Source organism: Dermacentor andersoni, chromosome 7 (genome assembly GCF_023375885.2).
Source record: "Dermacentor andersoni chromosome 7, qqDerAnde1_hic_scaffold, whole genome shotgun sequence".
NCBI lineage: Eukaryota > Metazoa > Arthropoda > Arachnida > Ixodida > Ixodidae > Dermacentor > Dermacentor andersoni.
The window spans coordinates 122,233,134-122,245,778 of NC_092820.1; the positions used below are offsets into that span (position 1 = coordinate 122,233,134).

General features: G+C 48.2%; 1 protein-coding gene across 1 annotated transcript in view; it reads left to right on the forward strand.

Moving 5' to 3' along the window:
• Positions 1–12,645, forward strand: part of Hers (Histone gene-specific Epigenetic Repressor in late S phase) — a 262,505-nt gene that overhangs the window by 162,797 nt on the left and 87,063 nt on the right. The gene's annotated exons all lie outside the window — the stretch shown is intronic.

The window sequence follows — 12,645 nt, forward strand, 5'->3', positions numbered from 1 at the left end:
TTTACCGGAATAGCGTACAAGCTAAAAGTCTCTATTGAGTCCGTTTGAGCGCGTCTTGCGTTCCTTCATGGCAGCGGCAAACGTTGACCCGGAGTTCATGGGCTGCAAAGCTTCACTTCAAAGCTGGCAGCTGCATATATCCTACACAGCTCTCCGTCCGTGTAGTCGGAAGTCGGAAGCTCGTCCTTCAAGATAGGACGAGCTTCAGATTTTTTTACAAAATTGAACTCTCTCTGTCTCTCTTCATCGCCTTTCCGCGGCGTGCTGCTGCTTCTGGTGCTCTTTCTCTCCCTCTACTTTCATTCCGTACCCCCCTGTGCAGCGCGGTTGAGGTGTTCTCTGCTGAGAGACTGTTACTGCGCTGCACTTTACCCCAACTTTTCCTTCCCATCAACAAGAATCTCCTTCTCTCTCTCTCTATCTCTCTCTCTCTCTCTCGTGGTAACCCGGTATTCCGGAAAGCGTAATGCATTTACCGAAAAGGTACAACTCTGCAATGTTCCGATTTAGGGGAAACCGGAAAACCGGCAAAGAACGTACGTACCGGTGTTAAAACTGACAAGCCTATATAGCGACCCTATACAGTATGCGAAAGCAGTTGTATACATTCGTGGCGACCATGGTATGGCGACCCGCGTACGAAACTTCACGACATCTGCGATTGTCGAACTTTAGCAAGATTTTTTTTCCCCCTTTTTGCTCGCCGTGCGATATTTGCGAGACCGAGCTATATCACCGAGAAAGTTTGAAAGCCTCGAAGTGGCATTGTGTGTTTGATGGACTGCCCGAAGCGTTTCGCGCTTTGGATGATCACAATAGGGACGCATACGGGGTAATTCTGTGCAACAGGTGGCAAACGTAAATCGCGATACGTGACTGAGTTGCGAAGAGCATTTTATTTTTATTTTATTTTTTTAGGAGAAGGAAATAGGAATGGAAAAGAGATACCTTTGTAAAGAAGGCTTGCAAGAAAGAATGCGCGGCTTGGTTCTGAGTGTGTGAGCATGCCACTTGTGCACCTGTAAGATAAGGAGTTACGTAACCGTCCCAAGAAAGTGATCCGCGCGTGTGTAATGACGATAAGGTTTCAGTATATACACACTGGTCGCTGAAAATGAACGTTTGTTGTGAGGTATATAGGGGGGGTGGGGGCGGTCTTGGCCTGTCGTCTCTTCTCTCTCTCTTTTTTTGCCTTTCCGTCTGTCATTTTCTCTACATTCCGATTTGTCGCGATACTGCGCATGCGCGGAAAATGCCGTTTTGCAATCAAAATTTCTTACGGCTATTCTGGTCCACAGACTAGCAGAGCAGGCTATTCTTCCCATTCTGCACCCCCACCTTTCACCACCGCCTAAACCCCCGCACCCCCGTCTACTCTGCGGCGGTTCGGCAGTGGTAAAGGTTATAAATAGTTTACACTGTAGTGAACGCGACCACCATGTCGGGCACGATGTTCGGCATGATGTTCGGGCGCCACGATGAGTAGCAGCGTCTATGACGTCACGTGGGACACCTATCTGTTCAATGGGGGCAACACATTGCCTCTATAGCTATACGCTTACACGAACCCGACAAAGTCGGATCGAGTCGGCTCCGTCGGTCGCAAAAACCGGTCGTCTGGTTCATGCAAACGCTAGCGGATCAGGCCTAGCCGGCGTCCAGGCGAGTTGGGTCAACCCGCCTGCGGAAGCGGGTGGGTTCACTGACCCAACCCGTTTGGCAAGACGCATGCAAACGCAGTCGCGTTGACACCGAGTCGGCTCGACTTCTGACTCGATCCACCTGCGTCGAGTTCAACTAAACGAAGATGTAGAGAACATTACCGGATAAACCAGGGCGGTGATGAATTTTTTTACGAGGAAAGCCTTTGGTGTTCGCATTCCATGGCTGAGGACCGCGCACTTATAGATCAGAAATGTTTTTTTATTATTATTATTTTTTTGCAAAACAGCTTTGCAGGGCAGCCGACTTGCAGAATTATGCAAGCGGTTCATTTTTCTGCTGGCCACACCGTATTAACACTTGAACACTTGACACTTGAGCCGACGGTTGACATGAACATCGGTCAGTGTATAGGGAGGAGAGGTAATGGAGTGGGCGGCCCAGGAGAAAGTAGAGGGAAAGAACAACGAGCAGCAGAGGAGAGAGGGAGTCGTCTAATGACAACGTTTATTATGGCACCTGGAGACCGGACCTTCCGCCGTCCACGCCTGTGTAAGTGGCAGCGAGTGAGCCATTGTGTGCTCGTGAGCGAGTGTGTATATTATAAATGTACACTGCAAAAAATGGTCGTTAGCCGTGCCGGTCGACATGACGACGTAACACCGTAAGCAGCGCCGGCGCGAGAACAGAGACCCTGTCGTCCATTTGCAGCGTCTGTTCCGCAGTGTTGGTGCTGCACTCCGCAATGTGATGTGTGTATGTATACCAGTAGCACCTAGATATAGAATATGCACGCGGCGAAGTGGTAAGCGAGTCCCCGACTTCGCGTATTGGCGTCCGGTCCTGTAATCTCTCTAGCTATTATTCTTGCGTCTGTTTCTTTCGCGTTTAACGCGTGTACGCGTCTGTGAATGTCCCGCTTCTCTGCGTTGCCACGGGAATCGGGCGAGGAGGAAAGGCGCGCGCCGAGCCTTTCCCTCCCCCCTCTGGCACTTGTGCGAGCCCCGGCGCAGTGCTCGCTGCCTGAACGTGTATGAGTTTGTGACGTCATGGTGAGGATGGATAGGGCGCCAGAGAGAAGCAATATTCGGTATCTCATACAGACAGGCGGGCACAGTAGTAAACAGCAGCTTCCAGGTTTGTTTTATGCGGACGATATTGTGTAGCTGCCCAACAAGCAAAGTTATTGGCAACGTCTGGCTAATATCTGTGGGCAGGAAGACAAAAATTTAGGTTTGAAATTTAGTGTTAGAAAATCAGGTGTTACGGTATTCAATGAAGACAGTGAACAGACAGTGGCAATACAAGGCCAGGAAATACCTTGGGTAAGAGAATATAAATACCTTGGTATATGGATAAACGAGGGCAATAGATATATGGAAACACAGGAAAAAACAATAACAGTGAAGGGGAAGAGAAATGCAGCCATAATGAAGCACAGAGCGCTATGGGGATACAAAAGGTACGAGGTGTGTTGAAAGGTGTGATGGTTCCAGGACTTACTTTTGGAAATGCGCTTGTTTGCTTTAAATCAGGGGTACAATCAGGACTCGATGTGAACCAAAGGTCAGTGGCACGCCTTGCATTGGGCGCTCACGGGAAGACTATACAAATGAAGCTGTGCAGGGTGATATGGGCTGGACTAGTTTTTAAGTGAGGGAAGCTCGCAGTAAAATTGAGTATGAAGAACGCCTGAGGAATATGGAAGAAAGTAAATGGGCTGGGAGAGTGTACAGGTATCTGTACAGGAAAAACGTTGATTCACAGTGGAGGAAAAGAACTAGGAAGCTTACCAGCAAGTATGCGGCCTGTAAGGTGGGCAACACGGCAATAAAGAACGTCAAGCGGAAAGTCAGAGAGGCTGAAATAATCTCATGGGTGGCGGCAATAGAAAAGAAACCTGCCATGAGCAACTACATAAGAGGAAAAAACGAAATCAGGAAAGAAACAATTTATGATAACTCAAAGGGAAGCTCATTACTTTTCGAAGCGAGATCGGAATGCCTTAGAACACGCACCAATAAAGCGAGATATAAGAAGGAAGAAGAAGCATGTGCTTGCTGCGTTAAAGCTAGGGAAACTATGGAGCATGTTTTATTAGAATGTGAAGACGTCTACCCAGCGGTCGGTTTAGGCACCACTGGCCTCCTTGAAGCCCTTGGGTTCAGCGGGAGCAGTGGAAAAGTAAACATGTCCGCAATTGAGATTAGTAAGAGGCGATTGGAGGATTGGTGGAAGAAAAGTAGGGAAGCGACAAAAAACGGAGACGTAGAAAAGCAAAGTCCGCAATAGGGGGTCGGAAAATGTGGTTCTGAGAGTTCATAGCGTTTATTTTTTTGCTTTTTTACCTTGGGTAGGACGTTAGGCAGTATAATAGCAAGAGCTTGGTGGCGCAACCCACCGCCCCGTTCCAAAGGGGAGGCTCGTAACATTCATCCATCCATCCACCCATCCATCCATCCATGAATGGGCTGCGCTGTCGCGTGCTGCACGAGCGACGACGACTTGGAGATATCTTTTTTTTTTCTTGTTTTCATTTCCGAGAAATTTGCGTGATGTCAGTTCGTGCAAGGTTTTCGGCGCGAACCGCTGTGTAAGCCTCTCGGTAACTACAAATATGCGGAAGTTTCGCTTGGGCGCGGAAACGTGCATCATCAGCTGTGTGTGTGTGTGTGTGTGTGTGTGTGTGTGTGTGTGTGTGTGTGTGTGTGTGTGTGTGTGTGTGTGTGTGTGTGTGTGTGTGTGTGTGTGTGTGTGTGTGTGTGTGTGTGTGTGTGTGTGTGTGTGTGTGTGTGTGTGTGTGTGTGTGTGTGTGTGTGTGTGTGTGTGTGTGTGTGTGTGTGTGTGTGTGTGTGTGTGTGTGTGTGTGTGTGTGTGTGTGTGTGTGTGTGTGTGTGTGTGTGTGTGTGTGTGTGTGTGTGTGTGTGTGTGTGTGTGTGTGTGTGTGTGTGTGTGTGTGTGTGTGTGTGTGTGTGTGTGTGTGTGTGTGTGTGTGTGTGTGTGTGTGTGTGTGTGTGTGTGTGTGTGTGTGTGTGTGTGTGTGTGTGTGTGTGTGTGTGTGTGTGTGTGTGTGTGTGTGTGTGTGTGTGTGTGTGTGTGTGTGTGTGTGTGTGTGTGTGTGTGTGTGTGTGTGTGTGTGTGTGTGTGTGTGTGTGTGTGTGTGTGTGTGTGTGTGTGTGTGTGTGTGTGTGTGTGTGTGTGTGTGTGTGTGTGTGTGTGTGTGTGTGTGTGTGTGTGTGTGTGTGTGTGTGTGTGTGTGTGTGTGTGTGTGTGTGTGTGTTCTGAACTATATATCTTGGCTGTATCGGTTTCCGTGGCTCAACGAAGAGCAGCGACATGTCTCTCAAATTGCCAGCGTGAATCAGACAATACTCTCTGATCGCTTGGCATGGGACTTTGAAACCTGTATAGGACTGCTTGTTTGTACGGCCAATGCAACCCAGAAACATCTAAGCGCCAATCGTTGCGGAATATTTACCTCAGCTACGCCTACATAGTTCCGACGCATTTTTCAAGTGTATACTATCCTATTTACTACGTTAGCTTCCTATACGAGGCCAATCCCGTACGTGGATCAACAACGCCATCACTGTGGTTGGTAAAATGGCATGATACATATAGCCATTGTGCTTTGGCATTGCCTCTTTGCACCGTAAAAGGGTCGCATAAAAAAAAATCGACTACAAGTTGTGAACACACACTTTCCAGAAAACAGGCGAGTGCGTTTAAGAGGATGCCCCGAACAGCACCGAACAAAAAAAAGTTTTTTTTTTTCACCCCCTTGCAGACGGTAAACGTTGAGTCACGCTTGTCTGTATAGAGTGGTCAATACTGCGATAACGGATTTGTAAACTTCGTGCTCGTATTTTATTTTTATTTTCAGATTTACATATTTTCGGCAATTTTCGTAAAAGAAGAAAAGAATTGAGGACCAGCGTCAGCATTCTGTTTTCAAATTTCATTCAAATCCGTTCAGTGGTAGTTTCGCGAGAGCCTTAGTGCGTTTTATTCGAACGGGGAAATTGTAGTTGGCTCCGAGCTGAAGCCTCCTGTCGCTTAACGCGAAATCGAACAAAAGGACGCGATGACGACAGCGCCCCCTCGGGCTCGTGTCTCTCCTTTGTCCTATTTCGCGATGAATAGAATAATTTTCGGAGGCGACGATTTTTTTTTATTTCCCGTATTTTGTTTTCCTCGTTGGCGGCAGAATCTCAGGCGTATTCCAGTCGGAAAAGGCACCTTATGCGCGAGTGCGCCGCTAAATTATTTAAATGAGTGCGGCGTAATGTTGCAATGTGGGAAGAGTTCCACAGAAGAGATAGATAGATAGATAGATAGATAGATAGATAGATAGATAGATAGATAGATAGATAGATAGATAGATAGATAGATAGATAGATAGATAGATAGATAGATAGATAGATAGATAGATAGATAGATAGATAAATGGATAGATGGATACATAGATATAGATGGATAGATAGATAGATATAGATAGATAGATAGATAGATAGATAGATAGATAGATAGATAGATAGATAGATAGATAGATAGATAGATAGATAGATAGATAGATAGATAGATAGATAGATAGAGAGAGAAGAGGAAGAAATAACCCCAGGAAAATCTAGCACTCAAAATGTAAGCTTAAGAAAACGTATTGGTTGTCTCGCATGGTTAGTGTAAAGCACGTTTTGATCTTTTCTTTCTTTCTCTTTTTTTTTCAGACGCGACGTGTTTCTACAACGTAGCACTCATCCCCCCCCCCCTTTTCCCCCTTCTTGTCAATGCGATGCGATTCCACTTGCCGTTGGGTAACATCCGCTTGTTTCAAAGTGATTTTCTTGCCAAGCTCCTTATTACGTTCTGCCATTTCCCAGCCCTTTCATTCTTTCCCAAATATTACCGCGTAGCTTTCCATTCTGAAATAAATGTGGGTGTTTTTAAAAATAATTTCATTCGACTCTTGGCCAATCTTCCACGTTCGGTATATGTCAACTGTAGAGGGAGCCCATACCAAAACCAAGCAGAGACACTTTCCTGATACATTCTCTTTTTTTTTTCTTTTTCAATATTTCGTCTCGAAGTTGTAGCATTCCTCTTAACCGTCGAATTGTATAGGCTAGGGGTTCTTTACAACGAAACGTTCTACGATGGCCCGCTCTGCGCATGCTCTGCCCGGCCTGATCACGATAGATAGATAGATAGATAGATAGATAGATAGATAGATAGATAGATAGATAGATAGATAGATAGATAGATAGATAGATAGATAGATAGATAGATAGATAAAAGCAGTGACATCGTATCATTACTCATTATTCATTAGTCTGGGGCTGCTACAGCAGCATCTATAGCTAATCGACCCCCCCCCCCCCCCCCATCCACTCTCCCTCACCGATATTCCCCGCGCTGTGCACGCATTATCGCTCAGCGCTTCCCTCTGCAAGAACCCTCCGCGCCAAGCCTCGTGTCGGGGCATATAACGCCGCCGCACTTAAAAGCGGTGCCATATCGTCGTTGCTACAGGCGCGACACCTGGCCGGTCGCAGCACACGCGGACCGGCCGCGCTTCTGGAATGCACCCCCACACGTTCCCCTCGAAGTGGATTGGCTTCAGCGCCGGCAAGAACTGGTAGCGCGGGCGCGATGATGGCGCGGAATGTGTGTGCACGACAAAGTGTGCACACACACACGCGGGGAATCGCTCGCTCCACCGTGTGCACGGGGTGCGCTGCGGGAACGCGAAGCTTGGGAGGCTTTCGCATTAGCACTGGATGGATGCGGCTGTCGAGACGTCTTCTAATTAAAACACTGATTCCACCGCCTGGAGGTTCCCGCGCGTGACCGCCGGGGACCGCGTTTTGGCGCTAATCCTCCTTCGAATCGCCCTCCGCCACGACGCGCGCGTTTAAGTTAGGTGCAGCGTGGCGACGTCTCCCAAGATGTATGCTAAAAACACCAGAGGTATCGCCTCCGAGATCAGGCGGCGCGCGCGGCGACGGATCTCGGAGGCCATGTTAGAGGGAACTGCTGGGATCGTTCCGCGGTGTACCATGGAGAAGATGGTCGGTAGATGGCCTTGTCTAGCCTTCGATGCTTATGGCTGGGGCATTCTTTATGGCTTTATTTAGTACGCTTTATATACATTTTTGTTGGCCCAAAATTTCCGAAGCCGTCTTATTTTGACCAGCTCAAAAGGCTCTAAGAAGGCATGCACTCTGTCTCATTGCTTTCTTCTGCGTTTAGAAAAATTAGATGGCTATTGCATTGCGAATTGTTGCACTCATGGCATGATGTTGAAAATGATCAATTTGCGAAGACAAGAAAAAAAGACAATTTGAGAAGACGAGAAGCCGCAAGGGCGATGTTTAACAAATGAATCAATCAATCAATCAATCAATGTGCTGTCAATTATTGCCACGTTGGCATATATGCTATAGCTGCCATGCCTGCAGCTCGCATAAATACCACAGAAGCGCCACTGCGAGCCGGCCTATGGTTGGAATTGATTCGCCGTGAAACTTTGCGCTAAACACAGATAGCACAGAGTTGCCTCTTGCAGAATTGTAGGAGACTCCTAGCGCAGTCAACTTCATGCGTGCACCCGGCGTGTTACGCGGAGAGTGTTCAGAGACGTAAACAACTGCTCGGTCAGTCTGCCTGTGCGCGTTCCTGCGACTCGCTGCCGCAGCTTATAAGGGCTTCGCCTAATTTGCGCCGTAAGATGGAGGTTTAGCGCGGCACCGGCTTCTGTCATGCGCCCATACAGATACACGCAAAGCGGGAGACGCTTCGCCTGAGAGGCCGCTGCACGAACCGACTTAGTGTAATTTGCTGCATTTCAAGTAACATTTCGAATCCTATGTAGGGACTCCGGGAGCAGACTTTGTGTCTCTGTGGGCCCTCAGGTGTGTCTGTGCGTTTGTTTGTTTGTTTGTTTGTTTGTTTGTTTGCGTACGTGCGTGTTGCGATAACTCCCAGAAATAGAAAACCTTCGCGAAACTGGAGCACCCGGGTTTAGAACTACGTAACTTCGCATCGCCAAAAACGTATTATGTGCGCGCTGAGGAATGGGAGCATTACGAAGACGATCAGACTAACAACGCTATACGTGAAGAAACGGGGGCGGGCACTGAATAATATGAACTGCCACTTCCAATCGTGGGTGTTAGTATAGCGACGTTTTGAGGTGGCGACACCAACAACAGCATTTTATTTTATTTTGTTCATTGGTTCCTCGTACAATCGAGAGGACACGCGGGCCAGAGGCGCACGATTGCCTGGTGGACCTGGTGGACCGTCCACCGGTGGACGCTGCAGGGTGATATCGCTTCACCGGAGGCCCAAATAAGCGCAGTCACACAGTGCGTCACGAACGCCCTCGCATTCATCGTATCCCACAATGCACCAGCTCGGTCTCCCCGGCGCCCACCGTGGGGGCGCAGAAAAGCGCCGAACGCCTATAAGGTTCCTGTACGTATAGACAAAAAAAAGTTTCTTATCTATGGCGCGAATCACCCTCGTCTGGATCCCAGCACACGCCGGCGTTGTCCACCCGCACCTCACCAACCTCAATGAGGTTACACACTCCGTATATAGCACGAGGACTAGTCAACCGTGCCGGAGACGGTGCAACCCGCCAGGACGCTACCGCCTTACAAGATACAACGACCTGGCGAAGTCATTTTACCTCGCAAGAAGAACCTTCCCCACCTCTCACCGCAAGTTAAACAAAGCATAGGCAACCACCCTTCGCCTGTTACAGACCAATACGTACCCCTCCCTCACACGCTGTCACATCACATACCCCGACATCTACCCGAGCCAGACGTCCAAGATCTGTAGAACTCAACAAGAAACACTCCCCCAACATGCTATGGGAGTGCAGACATCGATACCCAGCCCTTAATTCCGTGACCCTCTCGTCGAGATGGCACGCCGCCCTGCGCAGCTCCCATCTCGACGACCAACTCTGGGCTATACAGCAGGCCTATACGAAGCGGCGAAGAGGCAAGACCTCGACGTCCCATCGTGGGAGGCCTAGTAGGCCCAGCCGACTATACTGCTGGTTGTCATTAAAGTTCTCTCTCTCTCTCTCTTTTATCTATGGGAACTCTTTGTCATGCGGACTGCCTATCGCGTTTAATTGAATCGCTGACCAATTGCCCGTCGGATCGCTTTTATTTTTATTGATTTTTTTTGACCGGCGTCCGTTTTTCACCGGGTTATCACTGTTATCAAGTTATCGCTGGACGCGCTTATACTCTATGCGAAATTTCTCGTACGCATTGTCGCCGGTAGTCTTGTCTTATCAGATAGCCCGCGCGCGGCGCGAACACAGTGTTGTACATTCTGCGCGAGCATCAACGATTAATCTGGAATGTACGGCGAACACGGGTATATAAATAGCGGGCGATTTCCGCCGGCGAGATTAGATTTCGACGACTGCGTACTGTCGCGCCGCTGTAGCATTGCGGCTCGAGTGTTGCCCGTCTCTCTGGGGAGCAAACGTTCGACTAAGAAAGCGTTGAAACCCTTAACTCACATCTATGGGCATGTGTTGCATTCTTCGACGTCACTACACAACGCGGCAGTGTAAACCTCAATATGAAGGTTGATGTCGGGTCCTCAAACTTGAGCAGTAAGAAAGAGGTTAGGTTAGAGTAGATTGTGGTACACCTTCTAATGTACCGTGAGAGAGAGAGAGAGAGATGAAGAGGAAAGACAGGGAAGTTGATCAGATATTAGTCTCCGGTTTGCTACCCTACACAGGGATCGGGTGATAGGGATTAGAATGAGGACACAGAGGAAAGAGTTAAAAAGATGTTCTGTAGTTGCGCCGTGGGCTTTGGGATGCCGTGTAAACTGTATGGCGCAACGATAAAAAAAAAAAAGAAAGAAAGAGAGAGATGGAGGGGGTGGAGGGCGGGAGAGAAATTTGCACTCTTCGGGTTGTATCTTAATTCTCACCAAGCAATAATGGTAATATTGCTTGCGTTTCCCTCCTTGAAAACTCTATGTACCGCTCGCTATACTTTCCTGTCAAGAATGCTATATGTCACGTGACCTGGAATTCTTTCCCGTCAAGAATGCCATATATGTCATGATATATGTCACGTGACGTGTAACGCTGTCCTGTCAAGAATGCTATATATGCTGGTATGCTATATGTCACGTGACCTGGAATACTTTCAATCCTGTCAAGAATGCTATGTGTGTCACGCTATATGTCACGCGACCTGGAAGTATACCGGGCGCGCAGCTTTAAAGAAAGGAAATCAAGGCACGTGAAAAGGGTATAGATGACGACTGTTTGGAGAAAAGATGAGCTCGAAAGAGTTCAAACTTCCTTTCTTTTTCCTTTTTTTTTGTCGTGGAGTGATGTATACCGAATTAATTTGGACCTCCTGGTGTCTGCGCATTCCGACCCCATCGCAATGCTGCCGCCTCCACGGCCGGGAATCGGACCCGCAACTTCATGCTCGAAAGCGCAACGCCACGAGATACCACTTATATTTAAGTAGGGTTTTTGCAAAACCTCCCCAAACTTCTTTACAATTTCACGTATAAGCTGTGAGCTCGTATACGAGCTCACAGCTTATACGAACGTGCGTGACATGTATACATGTCACGTTCGTCCGTTTGATATGCTCCAACATCGGACGCTATATATTTACGGAACTGCGATATTTATTTCGGATACTGCCTTACGGATTTGTAAGCTCCCTACCGCAAATTCTTTAAACGTGCAAATTTTCGGTAATCTTGTAAGGAAACTGAGGTCCTAAATTGAAATTTCGCTCGTTACAATCGGTAGTATTCGTCTTCTTCTTTCAGCACTTGTCTAAATAGAGCATTCGGCGTTCCATGTGTATTTCAGTAGAAGAATAGAAGTTGCCCCCGAGCTAATTAAAGCTTTCTCTTCCTTTTTCTTTGTACATTCGCAATGTAACATTTGTTAGCAATGTCTGAGTGCGCTTTGGTTAGTTTGAACGCGGTTGAATTCGAATTAATCAATCTTTAGTTCACGGATGTCGCTATATTTAACAGCGCGTACTCTCTTGATTGCGCCTTCGAATTTCGCATCGCTGCCGGACCCGGATCAAACTACGCCTGCCTCATTTAACACAGTGCACACCCTTGGTGGTTGCTCCAGATCTGGGCCCGTATTCACAAAAGAAAACTTCTTACGCTAAATCTGTTCGTGAGAGTATGTGCGAGCCAATCGTGATGGCGGGCACACTATTAGTGAAGGCGGCCTGCTAGTGGCAAACAACACTTACGAGCAAAAAGTTTTGTGAATTTAGCATGCGTTCTTTTTCTTTATTACGTAACTGAAGCGACCAGCCGTGGTGGCTTAGTGGCTTTGGTGTTGCGCTGCTAAGCCCAAGGGCGCAGGGTTGAAATCCCGCGCCCTCGTAACACGTTAGAACATACAAGAAAATATCTTACAGTGAGTTGGCACGTTGCCATGGCAAAACACGAACACACTGCGACCTCCTCTCCGTTTTCTCGCTTTATTTTTGAGTCTCCTCCGCCACGCAACAAGTGTGCTGTCAACGGAAAAAGGGATTTTGCAAACTCTCCCGACGTGGATCCAAAAAAAGAGTGTGAAAAGCAGAGAAGTGTTAGTTCGCCGGAACCACGAACAAAAGCCGCGACCTCTTCGCCTGTCTGTCCCGATTCTCCCACCCTCTCTGCACCGGCACAGATCTCTCGCTAACGCGGCCCCTAATTGAACGCACGCGCGCACCCGACGCTTAATTAGTCAAATGAAAGCTAGCGGCTGCCGCCAGCCGTGTCGTCTCAACAGCGATCTCCCCGTTGTCGCCTACCTTCTATTTTCCTCTTTCCGGTCGAAATATGCGCCGCCTGTTCGCGCTGCGCAAGATCGCACGTGGCGCTTCTGTCAAGTGCCTTTTGACAGCGCGATTTTTCGGAGCACCCGACGAGTTCCCCCGCGACTTAGCCCGTTCGCGA